Here is a 14,472-nt window from a genome sequence, read left to right on the forward strand (position 1 = left end):
CAGTCCCATCCCTCTGTCCAGGGCTCCAGGCTGTATTTATTCCCTGCTATTCAAACTCTGCTCCAAAGACAGGATTAATAATTCCCACCCAAATTCATCTGCAATGCCTGTGTACAAATGAATCAAAGGCATGAGCTGGTCTTCGCAATTCACTCACGAGATGGTCTGGATGCTCCAGGACAGCTTGAAGGGTGGTTTGGTTTTATCCCATTGACATGGAGCATGATGGAACATCTTATAGTCCAGCCCCAGTTTCTGCCTCTGTGAGCTGCCTGCAGTGCCTTGATACAGGCACTTGGAAAATGAGAAACGTGCAGTTGGTAACCATTCCTGGGGAGTTTTAGGAGTTGTTTGTCATTGCCCAGGGGCTGGTTCATGGAAGGATAAAAATCTTTCAGGTCCAGCTTCAGCTGCCCTAGGCAGCAAATATTTTTCCTCCTGCAGCCCTGCCTTGCATGCTGCCTTCCAGTTCCTGAACCAGTGGATAAGAGGGTCCTATAACCAGTGTCAAACTCTCCTGAATTTGACAGGACCCACAAGGATCATCATGTCCAGCTCCTGGCCCTGCACAGGATACCCCAACAATCCTACCCTGTGCGTCCTTGAGAGGGTTGTCCATTGTCCAAACACTCCTGGAACTCCGGCAGCCTCGGCGCTCTGACCATTCCCAGGGGAGTCTGGTCAGTGCCCGACCACCCTCTGGGTGAAGAAATCTTCTCCTGGTATCTTACCTAAATGTATATCCCTGATTTCCCCTCTTAACATGGGGGCCACAGAAGAGCAGGATGCCCTGGGGCTTTATGGGAAAATGCTAATTTTAGTTGGTGCAGAGGCACCTCAGGGTGACATTTTGCAGATTGACAAAAAACTTCCTTAAATCCCCAAGCAAAAACTGCTGGTGTGTCCTTTACTGGATTCTGTGTGTGTAGGGTTATAGTCCTGTTGGCAAAGACACATATCCTAAGCAGTGTCACCTTGACATGTACATCAGACACAAGCCAATGGGACCCTCCAGGGACACAGCCACTTGGAGAAGAGCAGTGGTGAGCTGTCATCCTCCTGGTACAAAGCAGTCCTTCTGTCCTTCATGTACCATGAAAACTCAGCTGCTCATTTGCTCTGAAAAATCTTGAAATCCAGCATTAGGCCAAAGTTTTCTGGCCTAAATACCTGGTTTACAACTGTTGGTTGGCAGTGAATTGACAGGCAAGATGGAAATTGTGTGTTTAAGTTGTGGGGGTGGTTGTTGGTCTCAAGTCAAAAGAAATCACTTAACTATCATCCTGTATGAATGTGTGTAAGTGTATAGAGGCAGTAAAGGCCATTTATCATGTAAACATACCCTTACACAGACAGGAGGCAGACCCCTATAGCTTGTAGGAGGAAGGGGTCCCATTCCATGCAAGAAAACACCCTTTTTAGGAACCTTATAGCATGTATTACAATTTAAGCAGGGAGAAACCAGGTGGGATGAGTACCAAGCACTTCCCTGGTGTCCCTCCGTTCTTCCTCCTGGGAAGCACCAGCACTGCTCACATGAGCCTCCATTCCTCCTGGGATTGGTGCCGGTGGCTGATGCTGATATTGCTGCTTTTTTATCTCCAACTGCCAACTTGAAAGTTGAGTGTGTGTGGTGAGAAGCTCGTGAGAGTCTTGGTGAATGCGCACATGAAGTAGCAACGTGATAAACTCAATGTGGGCTGCCTGGTCCAGCTGCGGGAATAACTTTCATCGAGGAAAAGCTGGAAGCTTTTGGGGCCTGGGGAAGAGTTCAGGTGCAGAGAAAATGCAAGTTTTTAGCTATTTATATGTATTTTTAGTCAAAAGGGTTTAAGGACCCCCACAATTTCTCGAAGAGGGGCAACAATTAGAAGAAGAAACTGTTTTGGAAGGGGAAGAATGTAGGGTACATATATATTGCATTTCCATGGATTTTCATGTGCAGGTATTGAGGCATGATGGAAAAGGGGTCTTGCAGACATGTGAGTTTGCTGATTCACACAGATGAGCTGGCTTCATTCTTCAGGGTTTTCTGAAAAATTGTCAGGATGGCCCTGGAGAAGGGCGTTTACCTGCAGTGGGAACAACTGCACCAACATGGGAAGGGTATGCTGGTGATAGTGGGGGAAAATGGCCATGTGCTGAATTCCTCTGATACTGCTTCTAGTGAGTGCCATAGTTTCTTCAGACTTCTGGAGGGGATTTTTCTTGTTTTTGTAACTGCTGCATGTGTTATTTCCAGCAGGTCTACCTAGATGCTGCCTTCAAAAAAACGTTTCCTTTGTTTATAGGTGTCAGTGGCAGTTTGTTTGCTCCCACCTGTCTCGTCTCTTTCTTTGACTCCTCCAGGAAATGGTGGAATAAAGCTAGGGTTGGTAGATGAGGTCAGAGCAGCTGTTGTTCCCATCCCAGTGCAGGACCCCATTCCTGCCCATCTCTTCAGTGAGGTTTGGGATGCTTCATCCCCTTGATAATGAAAACCCAAGGGACTCATGGTGTTCAAGCATGTTTGTCTCAAAAAATAATGTTTTATCCTGTTTACACACTGAAGCAAGTTTTTTTTTTTTTGTTTTGTTCTGAAGCACAGTGTTTTGAGTGTCTGCCATCCCCTCAGTTTTGGGGTACCAATGCAGAAAACATTCCTCTTCTTGGTTTAGGTGGTCTTCCACTGGCAAACACCCATCAGATGCCAATGGGGAAGCCAGCAGTGGCATGAACAGTGTTAGTGGCTTCATGTTTTGCAGCTGTTACTCTTGGTTTATTTAAAAATTATGATTGACTCTCTTCATCTACCCTGATGATGATGTATGGCAATAGTCCTTTTGCAAAGACGTGGTTTATTAAAAAAAGAGTTCGAGCTGCATGATGAATCAAGAGGGAGTGCTCGGGGAAACTGTATCTGTTAGTGTTACTTGCCTGCGTGCCTCTGGAGGCAGGAATGGGAGTAGATAGTGGACATTAGGGATGAATTCACAAAACAAGGAGGCTTGCAATTACAGAGAAATTTCGTATTTAACTGTGATGATTTTCTTGCAGGTTTATTTCTTTTTATAATTGAGCTGGACTCTCCAGCGTGAGCATTGCTTGATTATTGCACTGGTGGGTTTGATCTGCATGGTGCTAATCACTGCAAAGGCTGGCAATCGGGGAATGCAAATACATTATATTATACACAGCATATGCAAATACAGTGGAATTAAACTTTTTTCTCCTTCTTTTGAGATAGATGCACAGCTGCATCTGTGCCAGTGATAAGGTTCTCTGCAGACACAAATGAAGGAGAGGTGCCAGCGCTCTGTGCCCGCAGCTGCATCACACACAGGTTCAGGAGTGTGGAAGGTGTGCAAGGAGCTCATTGGTGTCTTAGTGAGGTGCTAGCCTGGTTGGAGGGCTGGCTGTGTTTTCTGGGCTGATGCTGCTGGGGGAAGCGGTTATACATTAATAGTTTCTCATGATTTCTCAGCATAAACAGTTGTAAATCATGTCTGTGGTAGGAGCAGATACTAAAACTGCTCAGCCCTGGTTTTGCTGTACAGAGGTACCACATCCTGCCTGGACTTTGAAAACACAAATGTAATGAAACAAAGAACTCTGCCCTTCTGATGTATTAAGTACAAAATCAGCTGAAAATTTGCTGATAGATCCTGCTTGTTTTGGAAACGGGTTAACCTTCTGAAACTTCTGACTGTGGCAGAAAACCAAGGAGTGATGAGTTATACTGAAGCGGAGGTTTGATTAATTGTAATTTTCATAGCACTTCAGCTTTACTACTAGGAAAATACTATAGGATTGGTGAAGAACATTTTGTTTTTTACTAGAACACTTGTTCTAATAAATTTTCTAGACTTGGGGGGAGAGAACATAACTGGAGCTGCAGCCGTGCATTTCTGAAACAGGTTTGTGAGTGGGAGGTTCCTGTCTACCTCAAGTGTCTGCTTGTGTTTTTCCCCAATTCCCTTCAGCAGAAACACTCCCTGAGAAAATATTTTGAGACATTTCTTTAAAACAAAAAACAAGTGGAGAGAGGAAAGCATAAGCCTCTCTGCTGTAAAGCATTGTAAGAGCTTTGCTATTGGAGCAAGAGCATTTGGGATTTAGGAAAACAGGGCAGACATGCAGCCGGCTGCACCTCATGAGATTGAGCATCATCTCAACATCCCTATGTCAGGCAACCCCAGCAGTTGCTCAGTTCCACATCTCAAGAAGAAACAGTGACTGGGGAACTTGCAGTTTTTGTCTGTTTTTCTGAGTTAATCTCCTTGCCTGCTTTCCCACTCATGGACTGTAGTTTTGCCAAGTCGCAAGGTGTTTCATGGATACAGTCAGTTCAGGTGCTGCAAGTCAGAGACATCTGGGGATGAGTCACTAGAGCTCAGGATGGGGCAAGTTTCTCAAAAATAAGAATAAGGCTTTGTGAAAAATTAATTTTAAGAGTTGATTCCCAGACACAAGATCCGGACTTCTTGGTATTGATGAGCTCTTTGATGGTGCTTTGGGAAACAGGCTTGAAATTGCTTGCTGTGTTTAAAAAAAACCAAAAATGCCTTTGCTGAGCCAAGCTGTGAATTATATATTTTCAAAACGCAAATTGTAAAAAAAAAAATGCAAATTGGAAAAAAAATCAGCTTGGAACAAGTGCAGATACTTGATTTTTAAGTCGATAATTTGTTACACAAGTAATTTACCAGAGTGGTGTACCCAGCACAGTCCCTTCTGGCTTTTGCAGTGATCATATATGTGATCTGCACTTACTGTGGAGAAAAATGGATGTGGCGCTTGCATTTTAGTTGGAGGACTGGCTTTTTTGGGTTGAAACACTGTAAATGGGGATGTATGTGTTTCATTTGGAATCTGAGACCCGCCCAGCTGCTACTAAGGAAGTGTTTGATATAAGCCACCTGCTGCAGAAGCCTGTGCAGCCATTCCCGGTTTCCCAGTGGCATGAGCACGTGTATGCTTGTGTGGCACCTTCTTACTCTAAACCGTGCTGGAAGTTGGTTTTGCTGCTTAAAATGAACTTCTGTAAAGTAGCAGCTCGCTGGATGACCACTAATTGATTTAATTGCTGCTCTTAATATGAAATACGCTGTGTGTTATAGAAGCATGTTCTGCTGCTCCACAGTACTTGCCTGATGCAGTCCCACATGTGGGACGTGTTCCCTGTGTCCCCATGCAGGCATGTCCCTGCTATGAGCAGTTCAAGCCACCATAGTGTTCCTTGCTCCAGTGCTACAACATGGGTCTTCCTCAAAAGCTGTTTTTGGCAAGGTCTGGGAGCAGAAGTGAAGCACAGAGAAGAGTTATTCACCTTTTTAATCTTACTCTTGTATTTAGAAGTCTAGCACTGCTGCTAGTCAGTGCTGCTAGCACTGCTGTTGTCAAGACTGAGTTCTGCAGTGCTGTTGGTGAAACACTTTGAAAGTGCACTGAACTATCCAAGGAGAAGCACATTTTTGAGAAAAAAATAATCTAATGATCAATTAAAAAATAAGTAGATAATCATGAAGTGCTGTTTCCATCTGGCATATCGCTCTTTCATGCAAGTGGCACTGCATCAGTTCATTGTGCAATAGAGATCTATTTGTAGAAAAGAAAAAAAGAGGCCAGAGTTTACAGGATCCTTTTCCAAATCCAGCAGAAGGATATCTTGCAGGGGATTATTCAATCTGAGCAATGTGAGTTGCAAAATAACTTGTTATGCTGCTGTTTGCAGAGGCCACTGTGTGAAGGCAAACGGGTGTTCTGTGCCCTTCCCGAACACTCACACTGTACTCCTGTGTTCCTGGGCTCTGCACACATCTTAACCTCCCAGGTCTGTTGTTAATGCCTGAACAGTTCATGCCATAAAGAACTGGGCTTGAAGGGCTACGGTATTCAGGCATTTCTTCCATCGAGTTTGGGGTCTCCTGGTTTTGAGTGCTTTGCCAAAGGCACTTAAAACTCATTATTTATACAGCACTGGCTGCTGTTACTGGTGTGTGCCCTTAATCCCGGAGACTTCTGGGTTAACATGCCCAGGCTTGAACTGATTTTGTTGAATCCCGTAGGGGAAAATAGATATTTATTGCTGTGGATACTTGAGGAATCCAAAGGGCTGCTGAAATCTGGGCACTGAGGTTATGATGCTTATCATCTGTTTCACCAAATCTGCCCTTCATGCTCAGGACTGTTAATCCACCACTGAGATGAGGAATCTTTCTTCTCCCAGAGGAGAAGTCCTGGATGCTCCAGCTCTGTGCAGTTCAGCCAGCAGCAGCCTCCTTCGCAGGGTACTCTGTAATTAACGTTGGTTCTTGAGCCCCGAGTAATTGGGAGCAGTAATTGGATGGTAGCTTAAGAGTAGGAGCACAGTTTAATAAAACAAACAGGCTTGCAGTCGTAGTGTCAGCAGGTAAAACACCTGGGAAATGGCAAATGCACATGGCAGTGACGCCAGCGAGGTCTGTGCTCAACGCAGGCGCTTCAAAGCAAAGGCAGCGAACCGAAGCCTGTGGAGCAGGGTGGAGCAGGTCCTCTTCTGCTTCCCTGGCTGCTGAACAGGGGACACAGCCTGGTAAGGCAGATACTTTTTAAACATCTCCCACCTTTAGGAATAAGGGAATGAAATGTTCGTGTTATGAAGTTCTAGTTAATTTCTGAAGAGTTTTTGTAGCTTGTTTAGCTGCGGAGGTGGAGTGAGCTCAGGCTGTGCACCAGTGTCCTAACCAGAGACCAGCTCATTACATTTGTTTCTTTCTTGCTTTTGGTTTTTACTCTTAAACTACACTTCTTGCCACTTCAAGGACTCCCATTTCTTTACCTTTATTTTCTGTATTGCCCTACTCACAGCTTACACTGGCAAGGAGGTGCCTCCCAGCTAGCTCAGCCTGCTTAGACCTCATTTGTAGGTTCATTTTTTTCATCTTAGAGAAGAACAGGTGACTATTTACCTTCAGATGGTGTGTATAGAAAGAAAACCTGAAGAAAGTGCAAAGGAGGTGGTTTAAGAATATATTTATTTATATATCTGAAATATATGGAGTGGGTTTGGCTGGAGCCACTTGGCTGGGGCACCTGGATGAGCTCACCAATGCTTTTTGCTCTCTCCACTCTTTCACCCTGGCCTCGTTTGAAGGGTCTTCTCATGGCAGTTTTAACCCAAACAATGATATCACCAGAGCCTGCAGAAAAGAGGATTTGTGTGGCATTTTATTCCCTTGTGCTGCATGAATGTGGATTTGGGCAATATTGTTTTGTGGCTCCTGCTGTCAGCAGCACAGTGAAAAGAGTGGCTCACTTGTCTGGAATTGTGACTGTGAGACTCGCAGCCCTTTAGCAGCGCAGTTTTAGTTGGGGCTCTCCATTTAGTCCTCAGTACTGGGAAAGACCAATTGATTTTGGGTCAAAAATACTGAGAATAATATGGTTTATTCTTAATTTGCTGTTGATTTTGATGCTTGATAAATACTAAGCAGTGCTGAGTTTCTGTGAATTTGTGGGGCTTTCAGGTGGATGAAGCACTCTTGGGCTCAGTGTGGCTTCAGCTGTGCATGAAGCAATTGCATAACTAGAATTTAAATATAAAAAAGGGAAGAATCAGGAAAGCTTCTCCAAAAGAACCGTTATATTGTTGGGGGCTTGTGTGTGTACCCGCTTTGAATAGAATAAGGATGATTTTGACACCTAACTCATAAAATAAGTATCAGTGGAATGCTAAATTGTGTATATAAGGCCAGTAGCTTATCCAGAAAGCATCACTAGCCACATGTACAATTTATTTTAATAGGGAGAAATTTAAGCCAGCTACTGTTTTCTGTATGTGCTTTATCCCTACTAAAGAAAATACTTTGTCTTTATTGGCTCTTTATTTATTTAAAAATATTGCAATGTTAAAACAGTTGGAAGCTGTTTACTGTTGTCTTCTCAGCTGGTTGGTGGCCAGCTGTGCCGTGGCAGGTTGTACTGGTACCAGTGGGAGTGGAGAAAGCTGGTTTTCGACTTCCAAGTGCTGCCCCAGTTTCCCCAGTTGCACATGCCCACCTGACTATATGTCCAGGCTCCCTTTAATGCCCTCAGGGACATTAAACTTCTCCCAGTGTGGCATGTAATACAGGATAAAATGGAAAGAACTGATGAGAGGGAGAAAAATGTGAGTTGGTGAGCAAGGGGGTCCTGGGCAGCCCCTGGAAGTGGAGAGAAGGTTGGATGGAATCAGGGGGTGGTGGAAGAAAGAGGGGTGATGGAAGAAAGAGCAGGTCTGGTGCAGCCAGGCAGGAGGATAGGAGAGATCCTTTCAGTGCATGCTGTCCATGGAGCTCCTGGGTGGAGCAGTGTTTGGATCAGCAGGATTAAAGTGTGGCTGGAGGGGAAGGTGCTGCTGTTCTGTTCAGAAACACAAGGGCTGTCCAGGAGCACCAGTGTGATACTCAGCACTAACCCTGCTGTGGTGCCCTGGGCGGCAAAGGTAGCTGTTGAAGAGGTAGAAAATACCTCTTGAGAGCCGGTGGAACATGGCCATGCTTGTGTTTGTTCATTGAAATCACAACCCACACAGCCTCCCACACCGACCCATCCAGCGCAGAACAGAGGGCGGCAACCAAAAGTATGAGCAAACAACCCCTGAATGTGGGTGCAAAGTGTATTTCTGACCACTCCCTGCTGTGCTGAGGGTGAACAGGACTTCCTTTTCCTTTCTGTATTCTGAAGAAAGCGATGTTTTTGTATGTTTCCTCCATGCAAATAATTGCAGCGACCCTGGTCTGATGCCGGAGCTGAGCAGAGGGTGCTGTGGAAACCAGCATGGATCCTTACTTGGGTCTCCAATGGTGAAAAAACCCTCACGATACCATCTTATCTTCCATCCCTTTCTTTAAATCGGTGCTCTCCCTTCCCCCCATGATGGTGTTTAATATCCTGTTCAGTATTTCCTACTGCTTATAGGCCAGGCTGCTGGCTGGAGCTCAGCTGCTGTGCCCTAGTGAGCCATTATTGCATCAGGATGGGAGCTGGGGCAGTAATTCAAAGCAGGAGTGAGCACAGGCTCCCTGTGGGATAATGCTGCCATGGCTCTGTGGGCAGGCAGAAAGTGTCAGCGTCATTATTTTGGTTATGCAGCAGAAGTGGGAGTGATAAAGTGCTCACTGGGTGTTTGCTCTCCCAGAGGATCAAAGGGATTCCTGACAGCTGAGCAGCTGAAATGGAGCATCCCCATTGTCTGCCTTTAACTGAGCTACTGAATGGTGATGGACCAAAATCATCGGGATAGGCACTGAAATGCCATCCCTTCATCCCCTGGGTCAGTATTGAGAGGATTGCCTGGAATGATCACTTTTATGCTGTAAAATTCTGAGAGCTGCGCTCCCATTATGAAGCCTCAGACTGCCAGTGGTTTCTCTGCTTTGGAGTCACCTGAGTCCTGCCAAAGGAACAGGTGATTATTTAATGAAAATAGCATTTCCAAGCTGTGTGTCTTGTTAAAGCATCCAGAATGCAATGTTGTGTCTTCTCCCTGTTGGTGACAGTGCACAGCCAGTGTGGGAATTCGACAGCAATTTTGATTCAAAGCCATCTTCAGTGAAAATGGTTGTTTGTAAATGTGTTGCATCAGATGTGTCAATGGATGTAATTAAGGAATGAAGACTGCTGCACACCCCTAATTAAGGGGATTAAAAACTAAAGCTGCCTGATTTCACTGCTGGATGGAAAAAACAGATTGGAGGAAACGGCTGGAGGCCGAGCCTTGTGGGGGCAGGAGGGGTTCTGCTGCAGTCTGTTGACTCACAAAAGGAGCAGCTCTGGGAGGTGACAGGACTTAGCTGCTCTGCTGCATGCCCATAACTGACTGCTGACTGCGTATGATGGTATTTTAACTGCTGCTTCACATTCCCCTTGTTTGGTTCCTGTTCCTGCTGGGGATGGGAGGATTTTCATTCCTGCCAGCTATGCTGGGGTGCAGCCTTGGGAAGCGGTTGTGTTACTCCATGTTACTTTGGTGTCCTGGTGTCTGCCACCATCTCGGTACCCATCCCCAACTCTGGCTGTTCTGGGTGGTGCTGTGGGATTTTCTTGTGTAGAAGCAGAAGTGAGATGTGTGTGAGGACACAGGGCAGAACCTCCAGGCATCCCTGAGGTGCTTTTTGCACGCATGAAACAGGCCAAATAGCGCAAATAGAGGACAAAGAACATTGTGCAATGGAAATACTGGGAAGCTGTGCACACTGAGGGCTTCACCCTTGCCTTGCTAAGAGGAGAATGACTTTGTTACGGGATGAGGATTGCCAACGACGATGTCTCATTAATCCAGACACTGATATCCCATTGCTTTTTCTTATTCTGGGTGGGTGTTTCCTGCCCTGTGATGCAGGATCCCATGAGGGATTCTGGAGAGCATCCTCTGCGTGGGAGGTATTGCAAAATCTGCCATGATTTTCCAGGAAACATCTTCTCCTTTGCTGCCTGGCTTGTGGAGCCACCCCAGGGTCAAGGATGACTTCGTGGTGACTGAGCATCACGAGCAGGAAAACTGGGAAGAGAACCATCCCTTTGGAGGTGGTGTGAGGTGTCCAAGCATGTTCTTGGGACATGCAGTGTTTTTCTGGTGTTGCGGTTATTGGGGCAACATTCTTCTGGGGCCCTGGTGGCACTGGGCCTTGTCCCAGTCAAACAGATTTGGTGCCTTGAGGCTTTACAAACAGCTTCTGACTTCTGGCTCTGAGTATTTGGGGGAACAGCTGAGTGACTGGCTTTCTGCTTGTTGTCTGTGGACCAGGTCTGTTGGGAACATGCTTACAGCCAGGTTTTGGATTTTTGTCTGCTCTCCTTGGGCATAGACAGGAACCTGCAGATGTGCAGTAGGATCGTCCTCATGTTTGTTTTTTTTCTGGAAGTGGTGCAGAGTTTAACCATCATCTGCAGTATTTTTTTAAGAAGGAGAAAAAAAACAGGGGAGCTTTCTGGAGGAGGTGTCTCCTCACCTCCCTCCTGTGCACAGTGCCCACAGAAGGTGCTTTGCTGTTCCGAGTCTTGAGGCAAGGTCAGCAGCATCCCAGTTTGCATTGCCCAGTGCTACGTGTCTTGGGGAGCTGCAGCCAGCTTGGAGTGGGCTCTGCTCCTTTTGATGGGGGACCTCAATTAGCTCTTAGTGTGCTCTAAAACCAAGCTGCCTGGTCTTGTGAGTTTTAAGCTGTTGAAGGTTGGGTTCTTTCTGTGAGACTGGAAGTTTACAGCTTGAGGTTTGTGGTGGGAATGGATTTCTTCCTCTCTGTGATGATGCATGGGATGCTGAGCCCTGAATGAAGGGGAGACTTCACAAAGGGGTGGGCCTTGCTGAAATAAAGCCTTCCCCTAGTTCAGGAGCAGCACAGGCTGCTGCATGCTGATACCTGCAGTGCTTGTACCCAGCCAGCAAAACTCAGCTTCACAACCCCCCTGCTCACTGACTCATTCCTTTGGGCTCCTTGGAACTTTTTCTGTCCGAATTTTGTCTCCAGAGTCAGAATTTGTGTCTGTGCTGGATCTGGCTTGTTCTGTGCTGGTGGATTCTGAGATCTCCAGCTTCCTCATCCCCTGTGTCGCTCTGCAGGTGTAAGTGACTGGGGTTTGGCCAGGAAACCAAGAATTGAGGAATTTAGTAGATAATCTGCAGCTGGCCAGTGCCTTCCTGCATTCCTAGGTAAGAGTCATTAATGTTTAAAAGTGCAATGCTCAGGCTGATAATTACTGTAAAGGTAATTTTAGTTACCTTGAAGCCTTTGTTTCACTGCTCGATGGTGGCAGTGAGCATGTGAGAGCAAACCAGGTAAATGAACTCAGTCTGGAAGCTGGTACAATTTCTTAAAACTCATTAAAACAGCACAAAACCACATTGCTGCACCCCTGGGCAGACACGGGCACCACTGGGTTAGGCACTGTGTCCCGGGAGTTTCCCTCACTGCAGGCTCTTGTGGGGGAAAATGTTTCCTCTGCATTAAATATTTTTGGAGTGTTGCTGTCAGGAGAAAAGGTCTTGGAATCAACTTAGGGTAGTGTATTGCTAACTTAAGTGTCCTTGACACGCTGAGGGAGTTGTGGGTATTCAGCCCTGAGAAGAGAAAGCTCCAGAGAGACCTTAGAGCCCCCTCCAATGCCTAAAGGGGCTTATGAAAAGGAGAGAGCGTGACTTTTTTACCCAGGCAGATAGTGAGAGAATAAAAAGGAATGACCTCAAACTGACAGAGAGGGCAGGATTAGGTGGGAGGGTGGGGAGAAATTCTTCCCTGGGAGGGTGAGGAGGTTCTGGTGCAGGGTGCCCAGGGAAGCTGTGGCTGCCCCTGGATCCCTGGCTGTGTCCAGGGTGAGGTTGTGCAGGGCTTGGAGCAATCTGGGATAGTGGAAGGTGTCCCTGCCTGTAGCAGGGGGTGTAATGAGAAAAGCTTTCAGGTCTCTTCCCACCCAAACCATTCTGGGGTTCTGTGATATCTGATGGCAATTTTGAAGCAGTAAGGCCAGCTGAAAGCCAGTTGAGGACGTTTTCACCCAGCTTTCTCAGCCAGCTCTCTTGAGGGATTGGCAGAGAACAAGCCTAGCGCTTGCTCTCCCAGCCTTTTCTGTAAGTGGTTCCCTCAGACAGTTCAAATACTGTGCATGTCTTGTGTGCTAATAACATCAGAATAACTGCATGATTATGGTTATTTTTAATGAAATTGGGGCGTTGTACCAGGGTGCGGCAGATGTATTTGAGGCACTTGGGTGAATGCAAATTGCATTTCAGCCGTGAAATAACAAATGAAGCACTTAAGTTCGATGTCCCTGGCATGCAGGGGAGGAACAGCCCATGTGTGTGAACTGGGGCAGTCAGTGATGGAGCCTATTAAGATGTTTTAGCATCAAACATCCTTCTGGCTCTTGGTGTAGCAGTGGTTCATCCTGGCAGGTGCCTCTGTGTGTGTGTGCAGGGGTGGTATTTATCTAGAAGGCAGCTCTTTATCAAAGGAGCGTGCAGGGCCCTCTGGGCTTCTAATTACACCTTTGGTTTGGAAGCAACCAAAAGGAGAGCAACAAAAGCAAAAAGTGCTTTACTCCTGTTCTTGAGAAACTGTAAGGCAAGAATATGAGCCCTGTTATGTTAAACCTTGAGTGTAAATGAAGCACAGTGTAAGTAAACACATCTGTGTTCAGGCAGGGGAAAAAAAAAATCTTATGAATAATTCATGGAAAAATTCCTTCTGTTCAGCTGATGGAGAGCTATTGCTTATTTCTGTTGAACTGTTGCTTTAACAAGTGGAATGCTGCTGCAGGGAGAGCCATCGTCACACGAAGTGGTGGCATTGTCATCTCTGCTGTGCTGTCATCACCACTGCGGGTATTCCTTCGGTGTGGAGTCAGGAGTGGCTGTGATGGAGTGACCTGCTGGGACGGAGTCTGTCCTTGCCATTGCCTCCCTGTGATGGAGTGGCTCGCTCATGGTGCTTTTGTGAGCACCGTTCCCACTGCTTTTCTTTGCACAGATTGCTGGTGCCTGCCGGGTGCCCGTGCTCCCTATTTCCATGGGACGTTGGTGGAGGGAGCAGCCCCAGGATGTTATCTGCACCACACAGGGGCTGAGCTGCTGGTAGGGTGGGGATGGGCTTGGATGGATCCCTCCCTCCCTCTGCCAGGTCGGGCAGATACGGCTCTTTTGGCTAAGGAGGGTTATGGAGTGACTGCTGCCTGCCAGGCTGAGCCCCTCTGTCATCCAGGAGGGTTTGGAGGCTGGTTTCTGCAGAAGCAGCCCTGTCAGACCCTGTATGTTTGAGACCAAACCATGTTGTTTCTGCCCTGGGCTCTGCTGCAGAGGGGAAGGGAGCCCCAAGAGTTACTGCTTGCTACTGAATAGGAAACAGCACTTGTATTAACATGATGCTTTTCTTAGTCTTCTTAGCCAACATTTTTCTGACAGTCTGGTGCACGTGCCTTCTCCGTGTCTCTGTTCTGGGTCCAGCTGCTCCAAGTTCAAGTGAGTTTTCCAGACAGGTCCCACACGGGAAGCCTTTCCAAACCCATTGCTGTAGACAAGGCCCCAGTGACAAGTACATGTTTTCATTTAAATTTCAGCAATTCACCAATGAGCAAAGCCCATGATTTTCCATGCAAGGAATTCTGTAGCATCCAGGAGGATTTTTGAGGATACGGAGGAGGAGCTCTCAGCTCCCTTTGGTTGTAATGCACTTACTGCTCCATTTAGTCAGGTCATTTTATAAGCCCAGTCTTCAATTTGACATAAATGATTCGCTTTCAGCAGATGGTGAGCTACTATTTTTGCCCTCATTTAAATAGGATAGCTGTACGATAGCAGGAGATGGGAGAGGGGCACGGTGCTGCTGACATGCAGTAGATTACCAGGGCTGGTCTGGTGAGAATTAAATCCGGGCAGTTGTAATGTGCCATCTGTGTTGTGTTGGGTGGTTTATTTTTCCTCTGTTCAATGAGGCTCCTGAAGTCTCCTGGTACCCTCCAGGTCAGGCTGAGTGACAGCAT

General features: G+C 46.6%; 1 protein-coding gene across 50 annotated transcripts in view; it reads left to right on the top strand.

Annotated features, from left to right (window-relative positions):
* EPB41 (erythrocyte membrane protein band 4.1) overlaps nucleotides 1-14,472 on the top strand; it is a 90,564-nt gene that overhangs the window by 23,653 nt on the left and 52,439 nt on the right. Inside the window, exons 1-2 of one of the 50 annotated variants that reach the window (XM_086863710.1) lie at nucleotides 9,807-9,839; nucleotides 11,561-11,650. The exons of 48 other annotated variants lie outside the window; for them this stretch is intronic. The gene's annotated coding sequence lies outside the window, so the exon portion shown is untranslated. Of the gene's footprint in view, nucleotides 1-8,974; nucleotides 9,275-9,806; nucleotides 9,840-11,560; nucleotides 11,651-14,472 lie in introns of those variants that run through there. One more of the 50 variants, XM_086863712.1, reaches the window with a different exon arrangement.

The sequence above is a fragment of the Cyanistes caeruleus genome, chromosome 26 (assembly GCF_971803275.1).
Source record: "Cyanistes caeruleus chromosome 26, bCyaCae1.hap1.1, whole genome shotgun sequence".
NCBI lineage: Eukaryota > Metazoa > Chordata > Aves > Passeriformes > Paridae > Cyanistes > Cyanistes caeruleus.